Raw genomic sequence first — 27,822 nt, forward strand, 5'->3', positions numbered from 1 at the left:
CGCAGATTGCCGATGCCTATGAGGCCAACCGTAGATCGGAAGTGCGGAAGCCAGTCACCACCAGCTGGAGATGGGGTAAGCCTGCAATCAACGCCAGTACCCCTGCCAGTCAACACACCAGAGGTCCTGTCCCCATGGCCAACAGCACCAGACCTACCACCGAACCTCGCCAGTGTTTCTTCTGCAAGCAGACTGGCCATATCAGTCCCCACTGTCCAGACAAGCAGAAGAACCCCCCATCCAAGGTCCCAGGGCCTAACGCAGCAGTTCTTTTTGTGGGTGGGGTGGCTGGGAGGGTGTGTGACAACGTACAGCACGTCACCGTTGGAGGCCATGTCGCTACAGGCCTCAAGGACACCGTGGCTGAACCTCATCCGACCCGAACTGGCGCCCCCTGAAGAGATGATTCCGGGGAAAATCCTAACTGTCACTGGGATTGGGGGCATCAGCTGTCCCTTGCCAATGGCCCGGTTTTATATTGATTGGGGTGTCGGGAGCGGGGTGAAGGAAGTGGGGTTGTCTGATAATTTGCCCACAGATGTTTTATTGGGGACTGATTTGGGGAGGATGGTTGCATAGTATGCTCCTGACAACCCTCCCCAATCTGCTAATAAGGGTAACGTTAGCCCTGATGAGGTTGATGATGATGGGAAATCTCATGTGTTACCTGACCATGCTTTATCTTGTAATGATGAATCTGATAACCATTCTTTCCCTAGAATTGATGGTGAAAATATTGTACCTGTGCCAACTGAACCTGATAACCATTTTTCTGCAAAGGTTAATGTGTCCATAGGTACAGGCGTGCTCAGCCACATCGCTTTGCGGAGTGAGACGGCTGAGGAACCCCTAGAAGGGGCAAGTGTCGGTGCTACAGGAAATGGGGAGATGCATGGGAACCGTGAGAAAGGTGATGCCATGAAATTGACCAGTGCCAAAAGGAAGGTAACTGGCCCATAAGTACCACTGCCCCTGAAGTGTTGTGGGTGGATGGGGAGGTAGAGCCCATATCAGCGCCGGCTGATGGTCTGTGGAAATCTCCGGGGAGACAGCCTACAGTATGTAGCTGCTGTCACCCGCAGTCAGAGTGCCCAGGAACACAGATAACTGTCTGCCTTCCGGTCCCTCCTCAGTCATCGTTGTGACTGAACAAGAGATGGACCCAGAGCAGGTCCCAGAGGGTTCCCGTGGGGAAGGGACCCTGACGTCGCTTCTGGCTTCCCCTAGCCAGGAGTTTCAGGCCGCTCTGCACGCAGATGCGAGCCTAGACAGTTTGAGACAACTCGCTGAGACGCACACCTCCGTGACTGATAAGGAGAGGGTGTTCTGGGAACGAGGAAGGTTGTACCGGGAGACAGTACCCGGAAAATCGCAAATGGAGTGGTTGAGGGAAAGACAGCCGGTCATCCCGCAGCAATTTCGGGGTGAGTTGTTATGGATTGCCCATGAGATCCCGCTAGCTGGACACTTGGGGATCGGAAAAACAAAGGCCCGGCTGTCTCAACACTTCTATTGGCCTAAGATGGGGACAGATGTGTCAAACTACTGTCACTCCTGTACCACCTGTCAAAGAGTGGGGAAGGTGGGGCCTGCTCTTTCGGCTCCCCTGATCCCTTTGCCAGTGATAGAGGAGCCTTTCCAGAGGATCACGGTGAACAATGTGGGCCCGCTGGCCATCCCCAGCAGCTCGGGAAAGCAATACATCCTTACTGTGGTAGACTACGCTACCCGGTACCCAGAGGCAGTAGCTCTGTCGTCAACTAGGGCAGATAAGGTGGCGGATGCCCTGTTGGCTATCTTTTCACGTGTAGGATTTCCCAGGGAGATGCTTACTGATCAAGGGTCCCAATTCATGTCTCGCCTAATGGAGGCTCTCTGTAAGAGAATGCAGGTGAAGCACCTGGTATCGAGTGCGTCTCACCCACAGACCAATGGCTTGTGTGAACGCTTCAATGGTACCCTCAAACAGATGCTACGCATGCTGGTTGAGACCCAAGGGCGCGACTGGGAACAGTACCTCCCACACCTGCTATTCGCTTACCAAGAGGTTCTGCAGGCCTCGACAGGGTTCTCCCCCTTCAAGCTCCTGTACGGAAGGCGAGTCTGGAGGCCCCTTGGGTTGGTAAGGGAATCCTGGGAAGAGGAGCCGAACCTTTCTGAAGTGTCCATAGTGGATTATGTCATGCGCTTCCGTGACAAGATGCAGACCTTGATGCAGTTGGTGCATGACAACATGACGCAGGCTCAGGCTGGCCAGAAGCACTGGCACGACCAGAACCCCCAGGAGCGGACCTACCACATGGGTCAAAAAGTGTGGGTGCTGGTCCCTGTACCAAAGGATAAGCTTCAGGCAGCCTGGGAGGCCCCGTACGTCATCCACCAACAGCTCAACCCGGTCACCTATGTGGTCACGCTTGACCACGCTCGGGGTAGGTGAAAGGCCTTTCACGTCAACATGATGAAGGCTCATCACGAACGTGAACCTTTCGTCCTACTGATCTGCAGCTTGCCCGAAGACAGGGAGGAAGGCACTCTCCTGGACATGTTGGCCCAAGCCAAGGCCGGTGGGTCCATCGAGGCCTTGGAGGTAAGCGCCTCACTAACCGAACCTCAGCGGTCGCAGTTGTGGACCAAGCTGGAACCCTTCCGGGCCGTGTTCTCCAACCGACCTGGAAGGACTGAGTTAGCAGTCCACGGGGGTGGACACCGGGAATCATGCCCCACTATGGCGAACAGCCTATCGAATCTCTGACTAAGTGCAGCAGGTTATGCGCCAGGAGATCGATGAGATGTTACAGCTGGGGTGATTCGACGGTCAAAGAGTGCATGGGCCTCACCTATAGTTCTCGTGTCAAAGAAGGATTGGACCACCCGTTTCTGTGTGGACTACAGGGGGCTCAACGCCATCACAGCCTCAGACGTGCACCCAATGCCACACATCGAGGAGCTGCTTGAGAGGTTAGCTGGCGCAGATTACCTGACCCTAATGGATCTGAGTCGAGGATACTGGCAGATTCCCCTGAGCCCCGAGGCACAGGAGAAGTCCGCCTTTATCACACCCTTCAGACAGTACGAGTCTACGGTCATGTCCTTCAGCATGAAGAATGCCCCTGCCACTTTCCAGCGGATGGTCAACCTCCTGCTTCAGGGACTGGAGGAGTACGCGGTGGCGTACTTGGATGACATTGCCATCTTCAGTTCCTCCTGGGATGAACACCTGCAGCTTCTCGAGGAGGTGCTCAGGCGAATTCACCGAGCCGGACTGACTATCAAGCCGCGAAAGTGCCAGATGGGCATGAGTGAGGTCCACTACCTGGGGCACTGGGTAGGCGGGGGCACCCTAAAGCCAGAGCCTGAGGAAGTGGGAGCGATCGTGAACTGGCCCACCCCCAGGACCAAGAAACAGGTGATGTCCTTCCTGGGCACTGCAGGGTACTATAGGCGCTTCGCACAGCACTGTAGTAGCCTGGCAAAGCCTTTGACGGACCTCACCAGGAAGAAGCTACCCCACATCATCAACTGGACCGACGGCTGTGAGGGGGCCTTCCAGGCGTTGAAAACAGCGCTGTGCAATGCCCCTGTGTTGAAAGCAGTCGACAGCAGTCAACCGTTCTTGGTTCAATGTAACAATGTCCTGAAGGGTAACGTAGTCACACATCCATACTCTGGCAAAGAATTCAAAATCAGAGGGTACTTTACATGCAGTTCTACATATGTCATCTACGTCATCAAATGCCCGTGTGGCCTACTATATGTAGGGGAAACATCCCAATCAGTCAGGGATCGTGTGTCTAAACACAAGTCTACCATCCGCTGCAACAATCTTCTGTTACCGCTACCCCACCACTTTCACACATCTGGACATAATATTTCCCAATTAAAATGTCAAGTCCTCGAGCAAATTCCCATACAGTGCAGGGGGAGAAATAGGATTCTGATGCTCAGAAAACGTGAGGCATACTGGATACATACCTTGGATACATTGTCACCAAAGGACTCAATAGGGAATATGAATAGTCTGCATTTATTTAAGATGATTGAGTGCTCTTACTAGTTACTGATGTATTCAATTAACCTAACGATCCCTGTGTGGCCTATTTATAATAAAAAAAAAAAAAAAAGGTTCCTCGCATCATGTTCTCATACACTTTATGCAGTATTAGCCCTCTGTGTCTGTACTGCTACATACTTAGGCAGGTAACTGGTTCATGCAGCTTTACATGAACACCTGAGCCTTACACTATAGCTGGTCCGAATAACTAAAGCAATTGTTACCATCCACCTCTCGTGTCTCCCCTTTTCCCCATAGTTTGTAAGCTTGCGAGCAGGGCCCTCACTCCTCCTGGTATCTGTTTTGAACTGTATTTCTGTTATGCTGTAATGTCTATTGTCTGTACAAGTCCCCTCTATAATTTGTAAAGCGCTGCGGAATATGTTGGCGCTATATAAATAAAATTATTATTATTATTATTATTATTATTATGTATTAGTGTTTGTAATGCTTGACATATGTCTGTCAATAATGTATACTAACATATGTCTTTGTTTTCTAGAGTCGCCTGTATTAATGATTGATTGGCACATCACGAACCACTGTCACCACCGGATTGATCAGCACTCTCCGTATTTAGGTTCTTGTTCATAACCACCGTTCACTACGGACACGCTCTCTCTAGACATAGAAGTATCCAGCGGCATTCTAAGTATATATGTCACAGCATTCCATTCACGTGTACAGGTCTTAATGCTCTGCACCGCACTCACATCTTATACCATCAGGGGCTCTATATAACGCCCTTATTTAATTTCTCCTCGTTATTCCCATACACACGTAATTTGTAGTAGGTATTGTCTCCTCCCCTTAGTACTGCCCACCTATCTTATAGGGTTCTTCTCCTCATCCCCATTGCAGTCCTAGGGATAGATACGACTCACATATGGCATCCCGCCCCCTCTGTTTCCCCTCCTCCTGGCTCCTCCCACCCTCGGCTGTCCCATGTAATTCCTCTATTCCATTTAATATCATATGTCCTCCCTTCTCTCCACATTGCCACCGTGCCTTATAGTGGTCCAGGTGCTTTGCGTCACATATTTAGCCGCCCGTGCATCAGCGTTCCTGTCTTGGAACGCACTTCACCGCTGTGACCCGCACAGCCATGCGCTTCCGGTTTGACGGCATCCCATGTCGTCACTTCCGGTTGCGGCATCCTATCTCAGTGCCGACACTTGCATATAAGCACGGCGCTGTTGCGTCCTCCTCAGACGAGCGGTGGACTCCACGTCTGAGAGGACGACTCACACACCCCAGCGGTTTCTTTACAGGTGATGTACTTAAGTTTTGGATACCGGTGAACATTTTAGCCATATGCGCTGCCATTTGCTCCATGCACTTACATGAGCCTGCTCCCTATTCCCTGCAGCCCGGGTCTCTAATCTGGCCGTCCAAGGTGATTACCTCAACCCAACTACACGCAATTCTGAGGTATATGTATATATCCAATGGGGCCCTGCCGCTATAGTAGTCTACCAGCACACTACATTTTAACTAACTTTCCCTCTCCCTCCCATGTTTGTCAGTGCTATTCCACAGCGTCTGCATCCTCCTGTCATCTACCATCCTATTTTCCCCTTAAGCGGTCATTTCTTGTGAGTACCACCTATCTCATATTAGTTCTGTCATCCGGTTTATACAAACGATTATTTATCGTTTTCTCTTTTTATGCCACATCAGGCACCGCATTTTTGTCTGCATCCTAAGTATAAGGAATATTGCCACACACTAGTTGGCACCGCACGGTATGTGTTCTATTTTTACGTATAACTGCTATTCAAATAACACACTGAGCGGGGCTATTATGCACGACTTTACTGCGATATCACCACTAAGATGTAAATCTACAAATTTTGGCTCTAGTTACATGTTTATGACAATTTTGTATATACCTCTGTTTTATTCATGTTTCTTTTGTTTTTTTTGTTTGTATACCGCATTGTATTTTCTTTTCTTTGACGTTGTAGTGACTGATGAAAGCCTGTTGTGGGCTGAAACGTTTCCAGTGCTACCTCTAGTACTAATAAATCTACAAAATATACTGAAGTTGAGTGCGAGACTTTTTTCACATTGTACCTTCACTGTGGTGACCGACCACAACCCTCTGCACTGGCTAAACGCCATGTGTGGAACCAACGGCACGTTGCTACGTTGGAGACTTGCCCTTCAACAGTTTGACTTCACCATTGAACACAAAATGGGCAGGGAGCATGGCAATGCAGATGGACTGTCCCGCCAGGGTGAACCTACTGAGGTGCGCATGGAGGCATACCGAGGGGTTCTGCCTCCGTAGCGCAGACCAAAAGGGGGAGGTGTAACGATATTGTATGAAATGTAATATGATTTTGTAGCTTTGCCTGTTAGCACCCATACTGTGGGCTAAAAAAAACCCTTCTCTGTGTGTTTCTGTTTGCTGAGATGTGTATGTGTAGATCCCAAACCCCTCATGCCCGTCCCAGAATAATTTTTATGGTGCTTGTGTAGGCTCAAATCTCTCTCTAGCTGAAACTGGTCTGATCTCTCTCTAAGATGGGAGGTTCTTTGTTCTAATATTGTAAGATACTGGGTCACCGATTTAGGCTAAGAAAATAATAAGTCCATGTTGCGAATCTCCATCGGTGGATCTGTCGGCCACTGTAAGCGCGAGCCTCGAATTCCAACAAGTACAAACTACGGATTTCTCCGGAACTGTGTGTCCCAACCAGGACAATTTTGGTCTCATTAGAAAGCCAATTTTAAAATAAGATGAATGCTGAGTGTGTTATGATTCTGACACGTTCGGGAGCGAAAATACAAGAATTATAAGAATTGCTGGAGAAAACTGTACAGCTGAGGAGAGGGGAGGGCGATGTTAACTCAACCCCTTGAGTGATATCACGAGGCTGCAGTTTTTAAGTTTCTGCACTTCACCCAGTTTTCAGTCTTGCCTGAGGAGCTGTTCCTATTCAGACCTCCTGATGCACTGGGACATTTGGGGATCCGCCCACTAGCTTGGTTTTGCCTGAAATGATCTGAGAACATGTGAGTTTTACGTTTTCTCATTCAATCACGTTATTTTATAATTACGTTGTACCTACTTTCAATTGTCTCTTATTGTAACATCCTTGTAATATTTTGATAAACACTGCCTTATCTTTCGGAGTAAAATATTTAAATTACTAGTTTCGTTCTTCCTGCTCTAAAACGTACCCTAAGTCTTCTGAAGGGAATTGCGCTACTGTTTTGGGTTAGCTTCGGACCTGTTAATCGAAGCTGGTGGCAGCATACCTTGTTCTGTGCCTTTGGGAGTCGTTGTAGCGACAGCGGCATTGATAATTATTGTTACTGCCTGAGTGGGAGTAGTTATATCGCCTCACCGCAGCGTGCCCAATAGCCAGTACAAAGCAGGCAGCCTTTCTGGCGACTAATTACCCTAGGTGCAGTACCTAGTCTGATCTGAGGGTAAGGGGGGCACCAGAGAGCTGCAAGTTCTCAAGTGGAACTGTAAAGCGGGATATACATAAATCCCTGCAGTTCATGGTATATTGTAAGAGCAGTGGGATAACTAAAATAAGCCCCTGCGGTAAACTAAGAGGTCAATAGCCTTTTTATGTGTTTTCATTACATTGTAGCAGTGGAGGGATAACTAAGACAAGCCCCCCTGCACATGTGATAGCCGTCTGTTGGCCTAAAGTCACCACGATCTATGACGTAGGGGTGACAGTCATGGTGTGAATCGTGACACCCCCGGGTTGCAATCGCCAGTGAATAACCGTTTACCGGCGGACGCAAAAAAATACAAAAATGCGCCCAAACAGTGGTTTACCCCCACATATGCGGTATCATCACACTCAGGACTGATTGGACAACAGCTTTTGGGGTCCAGATTCTCCTGTTACCCTTGCGAAAAAAATGGGGGGCTAAAAAATCATTTTTGTGGGAAAAAATGTTTTTTTATTTTCATGTCTGTGCGTCAAACTACTGTGAAGCAATTGGGCGTTCAAAATGCTCACCTATATCTAGATAAGTTCCTTGGGGGTCTAGTTTCCAAAACAGGGTCACTTGTGGGGGGTTTCTACTGTTTATGTACATCACGGGCTCTGAAAATGCAACATGACACCCGCAGACCATTCCATCAAAGTCTGCATTTTAAAATGTCAATACTTCCCTTCTGAGCCCTGATGTGTGCCCAAACAGTGGTCACCCCCAATATGAGGTATCAGAGTGCACAGAACAAATTGGACAACAAATTTTGGGGTCCAATTTCTCCTGTTACCCTTAGGAAAATAAAAAAAATAATTTATGTGGAAAAAAATTTATTTTCACGACTCTGCATTATAAACTTCTGTGAAGCACTTGGGGGTTCAAAGTGCTCACCACACATCTAGATAAGTTTCTTAATGGGTTTAGTTTCCAAAATGGGGTCACTTATGGGGGGTTTCCACTGTTTAGGAACATCAGGGGCTTTCCAAATGCGACATGGCGTCCGATCTCAATTCCAGCCAATTCTGCATTGAAAAAGTCAAACGGAACTCCTTCTCTTCCAAGCTCTGCCATGCGCCCAAACTGTGGTTTACCCCCACCTATGGGGTATCAGCATACTAAGGACAAATTGCACAACAACTTTTCGGGTCTAATGTCTTCTGTTACCCTTGTGAAAATAAAAACTTGGTGGCAAAAAGATCATTTTTGTAGAAAAAATGTGATTTTTTTTATTTTTTACAGCTCTACATTATAAACTTCTGTGAAGCACCTGGGGGTTTAAAGTGCTCACCACACATCTAGACAAGTTTCATAAAGGGTCTAGTTTCCAAAATGGTGTCATTTGTCGGGGGTTTCTACTGTTTAGGCACATCAGGGGCTCTCCAAACGCGACATGGCGTCCGATCTCAATTCAAGCCAATTCTGCATTGAAAAAGTCAAACAGTGCTCCTTCTATTCCAAGCGCGTGCTGTGCGCCCAAACAGCGGTTTACCCCCACATATGGGGTATCGACGTACTCAGGAGAAATTGCACAACAACTTTCGTGGTCTAATTCCTCCTGTTACCCTTGTGAAAATTTGTGGGCAAAAAGATTATTTTTGTGTTAAAAATCCGATTTTTTTAATTTTTACGGCTCCACATTATAAACGTCTGTGAAGTACTTGGGGGTTCAAAGTGCTCACCACACATCTAGATAAGTTCCTTAAGGGGTCTAGTTTCCAAAATGATGTCACTTGTGTTTTTTTTTTTACTGTTTAGCCACATCAGGGGTTCTCCAAACACGACATGGCATACGATCTCAATTCCAACCAATTCTGCACTGAAAAAGTCAAACGGCGCTCCTTCTCTTCCAAGCCCTGCCGTGCGCCCAAACAGTGGTTTACCCCCACATATGGGGTATAGGCGTATTCAGGAGAAATTGTACAACAAATTTTGTGGTTCATTTTCTCTTTTTACACTTGTGAAAATAAAAGAAATTCGTTCTGAAGTAAAATGTTTGAATAAAAAAGTTGAATGTTCATTTTTTCCTTCCACATTGTTTCAGTTGCTGTGAAGCACGTCAAGGGTTAATAAACTTCTTAAATGTGGTTTTGAGCACGTTGAGGGGTGTAGATTTTAGAATGGTGTCAAGTTTGAGTATTTTCTGTCATGCACACCCCTCAAAGTGACTTTAAATGTGAGATGGTCCCTAAAAAAATGGTTTTGTAAATTTTGTTGTAAAAATGAGAAATTGCTGGTCAACTTTTAACCCTTATAACTTCCTAACAAAAAAAATGTGTTTCCAAAATTGTGCTGGTGTAAAGTAGACATGTGGGAAATGTTATTTATTAACTATTTTGTGTGATATATCTCTCTGATTTAAGGGCATAAAAATTCAAAGTTTGAAAATTGCAAAATTTAAATTTTTTTTAACCATATTTCCATTTTTTTCATAAATAATCGCAAGTAATATCGAAGAAATGTTACCACTAACATGAAGGACCATATGTCATGAAAAAACGATCTCAGAATCAGCGGGATCCGTTAAAGCGTTCCAGAGTTATAACCTCATAAAATGAGAGTGGTTAGAATTGCAAAAATTGACTCGGTCATTAAGTACCAAATTGGCTCTGTCACTAAGGGGTTAAAAACATTCACAACAACATATAAACATCGATTTCATTATTAAGGCTGCTTTTACACTTGCCGTGTTTTTGCGGCCTGTTTTAGCGGCCCCAATAGATTTCAATGGGGCCGCAAAAATGGGCCAATGGGCGTCGCAGTCCGGGTCCATCGCCTCCCATCTTCATATGATGATGTCCTCTTCTTGTCTTCCTGTCATGGCTCCTGCGTAGGCGTACTGATTTGCCCTGTTGAGGACAGAGCAAAGTACTGCAGAGCACAGGTGTCGGGAAAGGTCAGAGAGGCCCAGTTCCTGTGCACTGCAGTACTTTGCTCTACCCTCAACAGGGCAAATTAGTACGCCTGCGCAGGAGCCACGACAGGAAGACAAGAAGAGGACGTCATCGTATGAAGATGGGAGGCGATGGACCCGGAACGCGATGCCAATCGGACCAGACCGAACCGGGACCGCCCCTGGGTGAGCATAATATAACCTGTTTTTCTTATCCTGTTTGTTGTCTAGCTTCTATAATTGTCTGTTCTCATTTGCAGAACTTACAAAAGGCTTCCTGTTGTGTCCGAGCAATCGCAGCAGCAGTCAAGCGGCAGTGGTGCAAGTACATCATTTGATTCTACTGACATTTTAGGGTATGTGTCCACGGTCAGGATGGCCGGCGGTTTCGTCGGAGCGGCAAACCCGCTCTGCGCAAAGCTCCGCCCCATTTCTGGGACGCGATGACGTGATATGTGTTCATAGCACACATCCGGGATCAATGCACCCCACCATAGGGCCCTGTGTTATACCTTGCGGCGACGCAGCGTTGCCGCAAGGTATACGGACATGCTACAATCTTAAAAGACTCGCCGCATGTTCGTAGTCACAGGGCCGCCGCATGCGTGTTACCACGCATAGTGGAGACGGGATTTCATTAAATCCCCTCCACTATGCTGTAACATCTGGACGCTGCGTGTTTGACGCTGCGGCTCTATGCAGCGTCAAACATGCAGCGTTTCCTGCATGTGGAAACATACCCGTAGAAGACAGCTCTGAATGTACTGCTGAAATGGTGTAGAGATAACGACGCAGCCAAGCATTAGTGGATGTGAGAACTCTATGGAGGACTGAGAGGGCACTACTGAGAACACAAAGGAGTGGACCCACTGGACCGTGACAACGATCCTCCCACTGGCGAGCTGGCCAGATAGACCACCCTGTATACAGGGAGTGTTATGGGCAGACCCGCGGGAGACTATCGCCACGGCAGATGGGAGACAGGGATGGACAGGAGAGCGACTCACGGAGACACGGACTGGACGTTGGAGGGAACTGACAGGCTGAAGATAGGATCACGGGCTAGGAGAAGACACGAGCAGGTGGGCAGGCTACCGGAGAACCAAAACAGGACGAGGATCAAGGACTGGATGGAACCACGGGCAGGACGGAGGAAGGACATGAGCTGGCTGGCAGGACACCGGAGGACTCACAGGATGGAGAACAAGGACAGGATCTAAGGGAAGCAAAGGTAGATCAAAGTCAGGTAACAAGGTATGCAGAAAAGGCATGCGGCCAAATACACTTGTATACACAAATGAGCATAAAGCACGGCAGGGAGGAAGGGGCAGGGTAATAAGGCCAGCGCTGCGCAGTACTTCCGGGTAAAAGTCCTCCTAGGTGATAGAGAGGACAGAAAGGAGAAGCCAGGATGGAGTCCAGAAATGTGCGCGCGCAGCGCTGAACCTAGCATGAACGCACGCCCGACGAGAGGCAGAAGCCAGAGGCAAGCCCTGAAGAGAGGACGCCCGGCGAAGATCAGCAGCTGTGGAGGCCCGCCGGGACGCTGAGGGCACGTGAGTATGGCAGGACGCAGGGAGCGGCAGCGACTTGACAGTACCCCCGTCTTTACGCCCCCTTGTTTTAGGCTAGAAAGAAACCTAGCTAAAATTCAAGGAGCCTGAATGTTTTCCCGAGGCTCCCAGGACCTCTCCTCAGGACCAAACCCCTTCCAGTAAACCAAAAACATAGTTCTTCCTCTAAGTTTATTCATGGAAAGAAGGTCCTTAACCCTCGTCCGGCTGACTAGGTACAATTGTAACTATTCCGTTTTAAAATTGCAATAACTTTTTTTCGAAAAGCCTCTGCAGCCTGTTAACGTTGTAAAATTATGCAGCCTGACGAAGGTTAACATCAGCACTATTTTCCCTCCCTATCTGATATTCTTATTGGATGAGTCAACTTTAATCCATGTCAACTGGCTGCAAGTGTGATTTAGTTATTGCCAACACCTGTTAGGTGCCACAGGTAAGATACAGGTGTTGTTAATTACACAAATTAGAGAAGCATCACATGATTTTTCGAACAGTGCCAATACTTTTGTCCATCCCCTTTTTTATGTTTGGTGTGGAATTATATCCAATTTGGCTTTAGGACAATTCTTTCTGTGTTTTTCATTTAAGACAAATTAAATGAAGATAATAATACCAAAGAATTTGTGATTGCAATCATTTTCAGGAAGAAACTGAGTATTATCTGACAGAATTGCAGGGGTGTCAATACCTTTGGCCACAACTGTAAGTGGTAACTATACATGCTACTGTGTCCAGAAAAAACTCTGGTGGTTGCAGGAAGGGGAGGGATATTTAACCTCTTTGTTTCCTGTCCCCTATTAGGGCGGGGAGACATCCTCCGATACTGCTGTCGTGGAAGGTTCCTTGAAACCGAATTACCGGTGAGACTAATTCTATTTTTTCCTAAATTTCAAAAGCCATTTTGCTATTCCCACTTCATGTATTTCATATTGTCTACTATAACAAGAAGCCGTGTACTGTATATTTTCCTTTGGCCTGGATGAAGGAGCCATTTACTGTGCATTGCTAACAGACTGTGTGAAATAACACAATAAAGGAACGTTTTGAATGAACTTGCTTGGGTCACTGCCGTTTCACTGCGTATGGTCCTACCGGTGCATCACATATGGTGGAAAGAATGCGTGCCATTTGAACTAAGGCATACCCAGAGAGTGCTGTAGATCATTGTGCAAGTCTGCTGGAGAAATGGAGGAGCTTTTGGAGCAGGTTGTGCTCAATCAGCAAAGGCTTCATCAAGAGTCGCTGCAGTTTCAGTGTTCGCAGCAAGAAGTTCTGCAGCAGCAGGAGCTGCAGTGGCAGCAACAGCAAAAGGCGCTACAGTGGAAGCTAGCAGAGCTTCAGCATGTTAAAATGGAAACCCCTAAAGTGAGGGGTGAACAGCAGAGTCCTGAAGAGACCCCAAAGGTAAGGGGCAATCATTGGGTGTACCAGTGGTCCTATGTAGAGACTCGTTTGCTAGGTCTCAAACAAATGACTTATTGCAATTGGTGGAGGAGTGGCTCCAGCCTGAGTTCAGTTCTCTGTATGAGATGATGGAGAGAATCATGGCTGACCGGATGACGAGGGCTCTGCCGGCCGCCATGCAGCGTTGGGTCAGGTTGAGGGACTTAGGCCACCTGGAACTGCTGATAGAATTGATTGAGCGGTATAAATCCACTCAGGATGTTGCCCCAGAGCCCGGGCATGGGGCTAGTAACTGTTCGGTGACATCTAAGCCCATGGACTGTAGGAACACTGAAGTCTATGTGTGCCCAGCCTGTCTATATCACCACTACTGGCACAGCCGGCAGCGAACCAGAATTGTGCCAGGTACTTGTGAATGGGTGCCGAACAGAGGCTCTCCTGGACACGGGGAGTAAAATTACTCTGGTCCATCGGTCCCTTGTTGCCGAGGACAACCCCATACGACCTAAAGTGGAGGTGATGGGTATCCACGGGGAAATCCGGGAGTACCAGACCTTGGAGGTTAATTTTTCCACACTATGTGGGGACATTAAGCATGTGGTGGGAGTGGCAAAGACCCTTCCATATGGGGCTGTTTTGGGGATAGATTTGTTTTGGTCCCTGTGGGAGACCAGGGTCAACCCTCTCAAGGAAAGTGTCGTACCAGGTGAAGAACCCAAAGATATTGAGAAACCTGCCATAGGGGTTGCCAACCTGGGGACAGAGTGTAATCCTGGTAGGCTCCCCCTAGAGGTATTGGTAGGAGAAACTAAAGATGTTTCGGGCGTAAAACCCAAAGATCATAAGATGTATGCCACAGGGGTTGCCAATTTAGGGTTAGGGTGTAATCCCGTTAGGCTCCCTCTAAAGGTTGTGGCGGTAGAGGTTGTGGGGACCCCATTGAATCCTGAGCTGGAGGTGTTCCCTGGTAAGGTCGGAACAGCTCAGATCCAGGGTCCCACACGGAGACGCAGATATAAAAGACACAGGTATGAGAAGAGCCGGGAGTGTATGATTGCAGAGGCGACTGGGGATGTGCGAATGAGGAACCCTCTGGCACCGGTCAAGGATGGGGCCAGGGGTCAGGGTAAATTAGATAGAGCGCTCGCTAGACAGCAGTGTCGGGAGGCTCAGGTTCGGGTGCGGCGTAGTACAGATATATGCTTGGAGTTGCCACCACGGTCCGTGGCGTTTCGGCGTGATATAGTTACTGAGGCACGGGTACAGTGGAAACGGTACCAGGGGCCCAAAAGCAGATACTTAGGTGACAGGATGACCCGTGGGGTTAGTGTGCCCAAAATAAACAAGGTCGAGTCCACCCAAAACTGGCCCAAATCTACGGTTAAACAGAAAAGAGGGCTTGGCTTCTGTAATGGAGAAAGAGGGAGGTGGTCCCATAATGAAGTGTGGAGGAGAAACGCAAAGGGGAGGGATGCATGCACCGATCGATGGTTCCAGTCCCTACTTTGGTTTCTTAGTGTAGTGTTGAGCGGGGATGTCACAGGAGCATACCGATGCCCTTTCTCGCGCCCTTTCGAGGTAACAAATGTTCAAACCCATAAGTATGAACAGGGGGAGGATATGTGAGGCAGTGACCAATGTTACAGCTAGGGGGCACTGTATGTGCTCTCCAGCATGTGCATGGAAGCGTAGTGAGGGCGTACTGCAGACACATGTGTGGCTGTAATTATAAATAGTGAAGCAGTGACTGATTAAAAGCCCTGTAGTAGAGGGGGAGGTGTGTCAGCGTTGGTTTGGAAGTAGACAGAGAAGTTGTCTGCAGAGCTCTTTGTGTGTGGAGCAACACAGGGGCAAAAGGAACGGACACCTTGTGTCACGGGCTGTCTTATGTTTGCTAGGCTGCAATCCAGAGGATAGCATGAGGTACACGGCATAAGTAAAGATACTTGGTATTGGCGGGCAGTTGCCCCAGGGAAACTGGACAAAGGGAAGTCTAACCTATTTGGGGACTGCAAAGGTAAAGCCGGTTAGTGTGTATTTCTGATGGACTGTGTTAAGAAGCCGTGTACTCTATATCTTCCTTTGGCCTGGATGAAGAAGCCGTTTATTGTGTATTGCTAATAGACTGTGTGAAGTAACACAATAAAGGAATGTTTTGTTTGAACTTGCTTGGGTCACTGTCGTTTCACTGCGTATGGTCCTATGGCTGCATCACAATGCATATAAGGGGCTGTTGGGTGGCTCATACGATACAGAAGGGGCTGTACTCAGGTTCAAACGATATATAGGGGGATGTCAGCATATTTAATTCTGTTCAATATTAAGTGATACAATAAATATTAATAAAATTATTAATAATAAAATAATTAAAATATATCAATATTAATATTGAGCAGAATTAATTTCAGCCTATTGGTTCGGCCCTCCACAGCAGTCACAGTCTCTCATATGGCCCCTTGGGAAAATTAATTGCCCACTCTTGCAACATAGGCCATCGCAGGGGCCCCTGTGTGAGAATAATACTGTATATGGGCCCTTTGCAGTCCAATAGCTCATCACATTGCACCCATTTTGCGTCTGTGACAGAAACCGCTTGCTGCTTTGGAAATACACTGCTCAAAAAAAATAAAGGGAACACTTAAACAACAGAATATAACTCCAAGTAAATCAAACTTCTGTGAAATCAAACTGTCCACTTAGGAAGCAACACTGGTTGACAATCAATTTCACATGCTGTTGTGCAAATGCAATAGACAATAGATGGAAATTATTGGCAATTATCAACACACCCACAATAAAGGAGTGGTTCTGGAGGTGGGGACCACAGACAACATCTCAGTACCAATGCTTGGTTGACGTGTTGGTCACTTTTGAATGTTGGTTGTGCTTTCTCAATCGTGGTAGCATGAGACAGACTCTACAACCCACACAAGTGACTCAGGTAGTGCAGCCCATCCAGGATGGCACATCAATGCGAGCTGTGGCAAGAAGGTTTGCCGTGTCTGTCAGCGTAGTGTCCAGAGGCTGGAGGCGCTACCAGGAGACAGGCCAGTACACCAGGAGAGCTGGAGAGGGCCGTAGGATGGCAACAACCCAGCAGCAGGACCACTACCTCAGCCTTTGTGCAAAGAGGACCAGGAGGAGCACTGCCAGAGACCTGCAAAATGACCTCCAGAAGGCCACAAATGTGCATGTGCTTGCACAAACGGTTAGAAACCGACTCCATGAGAATGGTCTGAGTGCCCAATGTCCACAGATGGGGGTTGTGCTCACAGCCCAACACGGTGCAGGATGGGTGGCATTTGCCACAGAACACCAGGATTGGCAAATTCGCCACTGGCACCCTGTGCGCTTCACAGATGAAAGCAGGTTCACACTGAGCACATGTGACAGACATGACAGAGTCTGGAGATGCCGTGGAGAGCGATCTGCTGCCTGCAACATCCTTCAGCATGACCAGGTGGTCAGTAATGGTGTCGGGTGGCATTTCTTTGGAGGCCGCACAGCCCTCTTTGTGCTCGCCAGAGGTAGCCTGACTGCCATTAGGTACCGAGATGAGATCCTCAGACCCCTTGTGAGACCATATGCTGGTGCGGTTAGCCCTGGGTTCCTCCTAATGCAGGACAATATAACAACAAAAAATTGGAGTTCCATACTAAATTATTATGATACCAATATATTATTTATTACATAAAATTGTTTTACAATAACTTAACAATCAATACAAAAGAAGCAAGGAGACCCTAGTAAAAGACATCCTAATCCCAGGCACGGGAGTGTGTAATCATGATGTCACCATGGTATTAATAAGAAGCACCAATACTAGTACAAAAAGGTATGGTGTGCGCCCATATATAACTGGTTTGCATTAACATATAGTATGAACCACCATACAGCAATAAGTAAGAATAGTTTCCATATGAACAAGTGTCACCCACACGGGAAGGAAACTGAGACAATTAAAGTGCATACAAGGTGCAAAGTACCTTACCCATGGTGCGAGTGACCAGCGCCTGGGACCCTGGATAGAATTGATTGAGGGTCCAGGGTCCCAGGCTCTGGTCACTCGCACCATGGGTAAGGTACTTTGCACCTTGTATGCACTTTAATTGTCTCAGTTTCCTTCCCGTGTGGGTGACACTTGTTCATATGGAAACTATTGTTACTTATTGCTGTATGGTGGTTCATACTATATGTTAATGCAAACCAGTTATATATGGGCGCACACCATACCTTTTTGTACTAGTATTGGTGCTTCTTGTTAATACCATGGTGACATCATGATTACACACTCCCGTGCCTGGGATTAGGATGTCTTTTACTAGGGTCTCCTTGCTTCCTTTGTATTGATTGTTAAGTTATTGTACAATAACTTTATGTAATAAATAATATATTGGTATCATAATAATTTTGTATGGAACTCCAATTTTTTGTTGTTATCTTGATTATCGGGAGTATACTTTACTGTCCTAATACCTACATGGGTAGAATTAGATATTCATTTGAATCTACATATGTTTCATGTGGGATCCATGCTATCTCTGTGAGTGTTTTTGTAATGCAGGACAATGCCAGACCTCATGTGGCTGGAGTGTCAGCAGTTCCTACAAGATGAAGGGATTGAAGCTATGGACTGGCCACCCGTTCCTCAGACCTGAATACGATTAAGAACATCTGGGACATCATGTCTCGCTTCATCCACCATCACGTTGCACCACCAACTGTCCAAGAGTTGGCGGATGCTTTAGTCCAGGTCTAGGAGGAGATCCCCTGGAGACCATCTGCCACCTCATCAAAATCATGCCAAGGCGTTGTACAGTAGGGAGGTCATGCAGGCACAAGGAGGCCACACACAATACTGAGCATCTTTTCCTTGTCATGAGGCATTTCCACTGAAGTTGGATCAGCATGTAATTTGATTTTCCACTTTGATTTTGAGTATCATTCCAAATCCAGGCCTCCATGGGATATTCATTTTGATTTACATTGATAATTGTTATGTTTTATTGTTCTGAACACATTTCACTATGCAATAAATAAAAATTTGCAACTGGAATATTTCATTCAGAGATATCTAGGATGTGGTATTTTAGTGTTCCCTTTATTTTTTTGAGTAGTGTAGTAGTGGCCCCATTACCTCTTGGGCCCCTGTGCAACTGCACAGGTTGCATCAATGGTATGTCCTCCACTGGGCTGCCACCCACTTGGAACTCCCAACACCCACTTATCCTGATGGCAATTAGCTGACCCTATCTAGGCGATAAAAAAGGTGGTCATGTGCACGGTCTTGAGTGCCCCCACAACACTCAATCATCTAATTGGATGGGACCATGCACATATACTGTAGGTCCACCTTGGCCTATATGTCTATGTGGGGTCAGGTAATGTCTGTGTCCCAAAGGTGGGATTGCCTCCCCAAATATATTTTTTTGCACCTCATCCAAACTTAAAGTTTATTTTGTATGTAATTATTGATCGGCTTTTGACCAGTTAGGTATTTTTATATTATGCTCCATTACTCTTTTGCTTCCTTCCAACTCCGATACCATGATGAAAGTGCTGGTTTATCTGCTCAGTTTATGCTGTTTTAGTGGCTGCTTTGACTTGCTGCTTTAGCAAGAGTTAGGTATTTGTTATAACATACCTGGGCAAAGTGCAGCCCGGGAGCCATATCCAACCCTCTGGCTGTCTCAGTCTGGCTCACGGACTGAGAAAGCCAAGATGCTAAAAACAGGTGGCTCACGGTCCGCACCGTGCCCGCCTGCTGTCTCCATCCACACTGATTGCACTGATGGAGGAGGGGCCTCGAGCCAGTTCCTCCACCAATCAGCATGTGAAACAGCTAATACGATGACCTCATTTCATTGCGTCAGCTGTGTACTGCGGAGAGTCAGCGCACCGGAGACACCGAGACAGGAGCAGAAGCAGAGCGCCAGGGAATAGGACCGAGGTGGATTTTTTTTTGTTATTTATTTATATGGGATGTGTGGCTGTACATGAGGGTATCTCATGGGTGTCTTACTGTGGACATGGGGAGGCTGTGTGGGCCTCATATGCTTGACATGAGGATTCTGTGTGGGCCTCATACGATATATAGAAGAATCTGTATTCGGGTTCAAACGGTATATAGGGTAATGTCACCATACTTAATTCTGCTCAATATTGAGTGATAATTAATATTAATTAATTCACAACAGTCCTCCACAAGTGTCATGTGGCCCCACAGGAAAATTAATTGCCCACCTTTGGATTAACCCATCGTATGTTATTGTTATGCTATAAAGTGTACATTATGGGTGGTCAGTAGTTATGAGCGAAGGTCTCCCTGAGCTTGCTAGGGTGATCTACGAGTATTTTGTAGTGCTGGGACATTTCGTTTTTGTAGCCTCAGCTGCATGCTTTACAGCTGCTGAACAGCCTGAATACATGAGGGAATTCCCTAACAGGCATTCCTGGCTAGCAGCTATAAATCATGCAGCTGAGGGACAAACTAAATGTCCGATCACTACAAAATACTCAGGTGATGGCAATCACCTGATCATACTTGGGGAGAGCAAAGCAACAATGCTATTCGCTCATCACTAGTGGTCAGGTTACTGAGACAATTGAGGAAGCCTTTAAAATCAAATCCTCTTAAACACAATAAGGCCAGGGTCACACTTAGCGTAGGGAAATACAGTCTGTTTTTTACAGGCGTAATACTGTTGCATGACCATAGCCACCTATGACATTTTGTTGGAGACAGCACGACCAGGCATTACATATCAGAATACCAGGATGCGGAAATGTATATCCGCAGAGGAGCGTCTTCTCCTTACTTTACGGTATGTATTCACCATCCTCACATACTGTATGTTGATGATGTTTATCTAATCGAACTTTGTGTTTTTCTGTGTTCTAGCTGCTGATTAAAATTTAAAATTATATGGCTAAATTAAACAAAATTCAAAAGAAAAATGTTGATAATGTAAAATTTCTGTAGCCAGTGTATTATTTTGAAGGTACACTGGTATCCTGCCTTTTTAGATCCACTCATTACTTGTTTTTACTATGCTTTTTCTCAAACATCCTTACATTGGTAATAATTGTTTTTTTTGTGTGCTTTCAGCTTCCTGTCAACTGGATTATCATATGCTGGACTCCATCTTGAATGTCTAATAGGGAGGTCCACTATTTCCGGCATAGTGTGGGCTACGTGTATTGAACTGTGGGCAAGACTACACAAACTGGTGATGCCTGAGCCAAAAATGGAGGATTGGGTGAAGATAGCACATGGATTTCAGGACATTTGTGATTTCCCCCACTGTATTGGAGCCCTTGATGGGAAATATATCCGGGTGCATAAGCTACCGAACTCTGGCTCACAATTCTACAATTATAAACAGTTTTTCTCTGTAGTACTGTTAGCTGTCGTTGACAGTCACTACAGGTTTATAATTGTAAATATTGGGGCCTATGGTCGAACTGGAGACTCTAGAGTCTTCAATTCGTCCATTATGGGTCGGTGGCTGGGTGAGAACCAGTTTGACCTTCCACAACGACAAATCCCAGGCTCAAATGTTGAAGCAGTGCCATATGTCCTTGTGGCAGATGAGGCATTCCAGTTGACAAGGCATGTCATGAGGCCTTATCCCCATCGCAACTTGGACCACCAGGGGCGGGTCTTTAATTTGCAGCTATCACGGGCACGGCGACTGGTGGAGTGCACCTTTGGCATTCTGTGTGCCAAATGGCGGGTCCTCCAGTCTTCCATTCAGTTGAGTGAGTCAAATGTAAACGAAGTGATTTAAGCTTGTGTAGTTTTACATAACTTCACACGACTACAAGAGTGCACCTCAGATGATAGTGGTGAAGGCATGTTGGCCAATGTGGGTAGGCCTACACCACATGGCCTTCCTCAGCATCGTCCCCTTTCTGGAATAAAAGTTTGGGATATTTTGACCAATTATTTTGTTTCTCCTCAGGGTGCTACTCCCTGGCAAGAAAATGCTGTTTCTATGTTGTGATTTGTTCCTTTACATATATATTTTCATTTAAAATGAAAACATTACTTTGCTTACTTAACTCTGTGTGTTGAATTGACTTAATTAACTGATGGTTAAGAACATACTAATTGTGTATGATGTAATAATGATTGTTCCAACAAACTTAAATTGGCTTTTTGCTATACATTTTAATTATAGCAAAATGAAGACACAGTTTTGGTTCTATAATTATAGCAAAAGCCAAATGTTGTTGTTTTTTAACACCATATTACCATCATATGGCTTTTGTGGCCAACTAAACTTGGCATAACAACATTTTTTTAAAAGATAACAAAAAATGCTATCACCTCAGACAAAAAATATCTGGTTAGTAACCAAAATATGCAACAAAAGAACAAATTTCTAAAAGATTTCTATAAGTTGGTGAAGGCGGCAGCTCAGTTTCCTGTTCTGGTGGCCTTGCTTGGGCCAATTGTCCTTCACCCTGTGTGGATGATCTCTGGCCTTGCTCAAAATACTGGGCTTGCTCATATTGGCCAGTTGAGTATTGGCCATAAGGGTTTTGACTATGGGCCTCATGAGGATGGAAATATTGCCGTGACTCATACCCCCCCAATATGGCCAAGTTGTCCAAACCCAGGTTGGAACCAGCCTCCAACTCTGGGTCTGTACAAGTGGCCATATTGGGAAGGTTGATGGTAGGATAGCATATGGTAATGTGCTGGCCTTGGTGGGTTTTGGGTGGGAATGGGTAGAGGTGTAGGCACACGTGGAGGTGGTGCTTAAAATCCCTGTTGATCATGCACCTGTTGAGTTGTTGGAAGTCTCATGAGGTTACAGGGTGACAGCTGCTACCTCTCAATGTATTCAAACTCATATGGGTCATTTGGGGGGGTGCATGCATCAAGAAGGATTTTAATACACCTTCTCACACGTACCCTCACCTCACGGGCTAGGGGACGGAGGTACCGGGCCAGGCTCCGCGAATAGGCCTCCTCACCCTCATCCTGATCAGCCCTGGCCAGATAATTAAGGACCCCAGTGTCCACATTCCTCCTACTTTCCTGAAGTTCGTTCTGCGGCCACGGCGTAAAGTCACAGCAGGCTGCGGGGAGGCCTCCAGTGGAACAGTAGAGCTGTTGCTGTTTACAGGATCATCCTGGCTTATTGGAATTGGTGGTGCTGTGCGTGGTGGTTCAGCATCTGGCCCAGTTTTTGCCGGAGCTTGCAGTGCACATAAGAGGTTACAGGAGGGATGGACCTGGAATGCTCCGAAGATGGGCCAGCCAGCTCTTCTCCTTCCCCAACCGAATTAACGAAAACCTCGGAGTCTGACCCGGTGTAACAGGCCAGATTAACCCCCCCACCCAGAATGTACCCGGGGTTAAAGTGGCCTAGGCCAGATTATACCCCGGGTATATTCTGGCCTATCCCAAACTATACCCCGGGGTATAAATTGGACTAGTCCAGTTTATACCCCTCTGGTCCAGATTATACCCCGGGTATATTCTGGCCTAGCCCAAACTATACCCCGGGGTATAAATTGGACTAGTCCAGTTTATACCCCTCTGGGCCAGATTATACCCTGGGTATATTCTGGCCTAGCCCAAACTATACCCCAGGGTACAAATTGAACTAGTCCAGTTTATACCCCTCCAGGTCAGAATATACCCCAGCTACTGTAAATCAGATTTTTCAGGCTTTTGAGAACCATTGAGTGACATTCTTAATAACGGGGACCCAGGCAGCACACGGGCCCCAGACAGCGCACAGGGGCCCCAGGCAGCGTACAGGGCCCCAGGCAGCGCACATGGCTCCAGGCAGTGCAAAGGGGCCCAAGGCAGCGCACAAGGGCCCCAGGCAACGTACAGGGCCCCAGGCAGTGCACAGGGCCCCAGACAAAACACAGGGCCCCATGCAGCACACAGGGGTCCCAGGCAGCGCACAGGGGACCCAGGCAGCGCACGGGGGCCCAGACAGCGCACAGGGGCCCCAAGCAGCACATGAAGCCCCAGGCAGCGCACAGGGCCCCAGGCAGCGCACAGGGCCACAGGCAGGACAAAGGGCCCCAGGCAGAGCACAGGGGCCCCAGGCAGCGCACAGGGTCCCAGGCAGCATACGGGGCCCCAAGCAGCACATGAAGCCCCAGGCAGCGCACAGGGCCCCAGGCAGCGTACAGGGCCACAGGCAGCACACAGGGCCCCGGGCAGAGCACAGGAGCCCCAGGGAGCGCACAGGGCCCCAGGCAGCACATGGACTCCAGGGAGCGCACAGGGGCCCCAGGCAGCACATGGACTCCAGGGAGAGCACAGGGGCCCCAGGCAGCACATGGGGCCCCAGGCAGAGCACAGGGGACAGAGAGAGTGTACAAGGGAGGGGGAAGTGACACTGTGCAAGGGGGGAAGAAACAGCATGCAGGGCCCCTGTGTGCTGTCTCTGCCCCCTGTGCGCTGTCTGGGATCCCATGTGCGCTGTTTGGGACCCCCTGTGTGATGTCTGTGGCCCCGTTCTTGAGTATGTTAAAGATTAAAGCATATTAAAGATCAGATTCTTCACGTTTATGAGCACCATTGAGTGATATACTCAAGAATTACATAATTTTTCAACATTTTATTGTTTAGAACTCTAAACACACAGACTTTTTTTTACTTCAACCTGAAAACCTTGACTGTTCATAAAAAAAACTGTGCAGGATATAATAAAAGTTATAACATTCTGAAACTTCAACTTATAAAGGTACTTTTACATGGGGCGATTATTGGTTCCAGAGAGGCTTTCGGCTGATAATCGTACACATGGCTGGTGACAGGACACTACAATATAAACGTTCAAAGGTAATCACTGATAACATTAAAATTAGTAAACACTGATAACATTAAAATGATCATGATTGTTTTCAAGATAAAGTGCATGTTATTTTGTTGACTGCAGATTGAAGCTTGCAGGATAGGTCAACCAATCCATGGTGTCACCAACTTTGGTGTGGATGACGATGTCACAACTCAACAGATTTGTTGTGGCCATGATTTCAGCATCAGTTGCCCAGATTCATTCACATCTTGATTACAGTAGCCCTTGAGTTGTTTGGACAAGTCAGTTTTCATGTGGTGGATGACTTTAGCTCTGAGAAGGGAGTAGTTGTCCTCTGTTCCTGTCAGGAAATAGCTGATGGCATGAAAACAGCAGTTCCCATCACCTTTGGTTTTATATGTACGCCATGGTTGTGCAAGATCTCTTGTGCCTCCAAAGTACACAACCCTATTAAACGTAAGGTCAAGAGTGGTGGTAAGATACTTCCTTCCTGAACTTGCAGAACAGAAGCTAAGAGAGCCTCACGATCAAAAAAGTCCAAAATTCATAGTAAAATTATAAATTTTATTAATGAATACATACCGGAAGATATACAAAACATGCAAGGAAAGTAAATTAGTCCGGCATGTAGCAAGTATAATCACAGCAAGGAGATCAAGTAAGTAGGGACCAAATAATCCTCACTCCAGCTGAGAAGGTAAAAGTGCCAAAAGTGCTAAAGTGAATGCTGTATTAAATTAAGATATGCACTATTACCTGTAAGGGATGTTTCAGTGGTGGCCCAGGGGATCCGCCTGACTGCCCCAACGCGCGTTTCAGATGGCACCTTCGTCAGGGGGCATGTATTATACCAGAAAGCCGTGCTTTTTATAACAACGCGTCCCGGAAGTGATCCTGCCACGGACCAGAAGTGAAACATCAGTCACCCTGGCAACCTCGACGCCGGCCGGCGCCCGCATCATGAGGCCACAGGCATCAGGAAGCACGTATACCCCACGTGACGCGATGCCTGAAGACACAAAGATACAGGAGGCCGGCAGGCGCAGCGGGGATGAGGCGCGCATGTGTACTGACCGCAGCAGAGTCACAAATGTTATAGCGAAAAATAAGCTAAAAATTCACGCAGAGAGCTCGAGGTAAACAGGACATGGCCTAATTTGATCTATTACCGCAGGAAATAACGACAAATGTACATAAGAGGGATGCCAATATTATCAAGCTACATATAGGAACAAAAATAGTACTTATAACAGTTGCAGCATAGATACATACCGAATACTAGTGGAAATGCAAATATGAATATATGTAGATGCAAAAGCAGAAATAAACCATGAAGACACATAACATTAATTATTACAGAATGGGTAATCCTAATGTGGATAAGAACATTCCCTGTGTTCATATCTTGGCATCTAAGACTTTCATCCCGAATGGCAACCGGTATTCCACCACAGTAGATAGATATTGTAAGATAGAGCCCAGCAAACAAATTGCCAAACATCAACACCTAACAAAATTGAGAATATATGAGAAGTTAAAATAATAAAACAACCAGTATACATTTTCACAGCAGCAAGTAGGTTACCACAAGGTATATCAAATTATACAAATATATCACAGGAATGGGGAGAAGGAAAGGCTTTCATTGAGGCCTAGGGGGTGGACTGTTTGTAATGTCCATATCCACCTGGCTTCGCACTGTGCCAGGCGCTGTGATAGTTTACCACCTCTAATGTTGATATCCAGAGTGTCTATACCCCGCACCCTCAGGAGATCACTGTTACATTGGTGAAACTCCTTAAAATGACGGGGTATAGTTTTAAGAGTGGAAACATCCGTGTGGCCAACTGCGGCCTGTATACCAAGTACGTGTTCACGTACACGTATTTTGAACTGACGTGTAGTGAGTCCCACATAAATAAGGCCGCAAGGGCATACCGCATAATAAATCACATATCTCGTTGTACATGTGATAAATTTCTTGATTTTGTAGGATTTGGACCCACTTGAATTTACAAAGCTGATCATATAGTTGGTCTTTCATTGTTGTCAAAATTGGAAAACTTTTTTTTTGTTAGAGGTGTTCCAAGTTCACTTTATATACCTTATCAGGATAGAATAGGAACTCACACTGGAGAGCTTAAGGTGCATATCATAGAGAGCAGGGAGAAACATACATAACAAGTTAAAACACATAACATTAACTATGCACTGATGGAACAATGTAATGCCTCCAACACATCCTATAAGTCTAGTCCACCCTTTCCCTTGCACTAGATTTGCTGCTGATTTTCAACAGGGAAAAAATCAGCAGTCAATCTGCATCAAAATCCGCATCCCAACGATGTGAATTTTTTTGTGCAGAAGCACGGCAGATTTCTCCATGTCACATGGAAGAGGGAAATCTGCTGCAGACTGCATGAAAAAACACACTAATATTCTGCCCTAGAGGAGTATAGACCATGGGTATGTTATACCTAGGCCAGATTATACTCCTCCGGGCCAGAATATACCCCTGCTGCTGCAGATCAGATTTTTCACGCTTATGAGAACCATTGAGTGATGTACTCAAGAACGGGGCCCCAGACATTGCACAGGGGCCCCAGACATCTTAGGCTAGTTTCACATTTGCGCACGGCTGTGTATGCTCTCAGTGAAGCCCCGCCCACTGCCGCGCCCGCCAGTTAAGCGTTGCCCAGGTACGCATGCGGCCTGTGTACCCTATCTTTATCATTGGGTACCCAGGCCCTGCGGATGTTTGCGTTTGCGTCCGCATGCGTTATTTTGACGATTCGGTGAACACAAGAAAATCCAACTTGTTGCCTTTGTCGCGGGTTGCAGCACCGTCAAAAGAACATGGGCGGAGCTTAACCAGCGGGGCACAGCAGTGGTCAAGGCTTTACAGAGCTTACGCATGCGCACGGCTGTACGCAAATGTGAAACTAGCCTTACAGGATTGAGTGATATACTCAAGAGCAGGGCCCCAGACATCGCACAGGGGGTCCCAGACAGCGAACAGTGGGTCCCAGATAGCGCACAGGGGGTCCTAGACAGCGCACAGGGGACATGCGCTCTATTTCCCCCCTTGCACGCTCTTACACCCTTGCTCACTGTCTCTGCCCCCCTGTGCGCTATCTGGGACCCCCTGTGCTGCCTGGGGTCCCTGTGGGCTGCCTGGGCTCCTGTGCGCTGCCTGGGGCCCTGTGCTCTTTCTGTGGCCCCTGTGCTCTGCCTGGGGCCTTTGTGTGCTGCCTGGGGCCCTGTGCGCTGCCTGGGGCCCCTGTGCGTTGCCTGGGGCCCTGTGTTCTGCCAGGGGCCCCGTGTTCTGCCAGGGGCCCCGTGTGCTGTCTGAGGCCCCTGTGCGCTGCCTGGAGCCCTGTGGGCTGCCTGGGGCCCCTGTAGGCTGCCTGGGGTCCTGTGCACTGCCTGGGGCACCATGCGCTATTTGGGGCCCCTGTGCGCTGCCTGGGGCCCCGTGCACTGCCTGGGGCCCTAAGCGCTCCCTGGGGCCCTGTACTCTGCCTGGGGCCCTGTGTGCTGTCTGGGGCTCCGTTATTGATTATATCACTGAATGGTTCTCAAAAGGCTGAAAAATCTGATCTACAGGAGCCGGGGTATATTCTGACCTGGAGGGGTACAATC

The 27,822-nt window shown here is 47.2% G+C and overlaps 1 long non-coding RNA gene across 1 annotated transcript; it reads left to right on the plus strand.

Moving 5' to 3' along the window:
* The first annotated feature begins 5,220 nt into the window (after window positions 1-5,220).
* LOC138663900 (uncharacterized) lies at window positions 5,221-21,421 on the plus strand. The gene is made up of 4 exons (XR_011318250.1): window positions 5,221-5,322; window positions 10,667-10,762; window positions 12,782-12,840; window positions 20,493-21,421. It is a non-coding gene; the product is annotated as an uncharacterized lncRNA (long non-coding RNA).
* The last annotated feature ends 6,401 nt before the right edge of the window (window positions 21,422-27,822 follow it).

The sequence above is a fragment of the Ranitomeya imitator genome, chromosome 2 (assembly GCF_032444005.1).
Source record: "Ranitomeya imitator isolate aRanImi1 chromosome 2, aRanImi1.pri, whole genome shotgun sequence".
Taxonomy (NCBI): domain Eukaryota; kingdom Metazoa; phylum Chordata; class Amphibia; order Anura; family Dendrobatidae; genus Ranitomeya; species Ranitomeya imitator.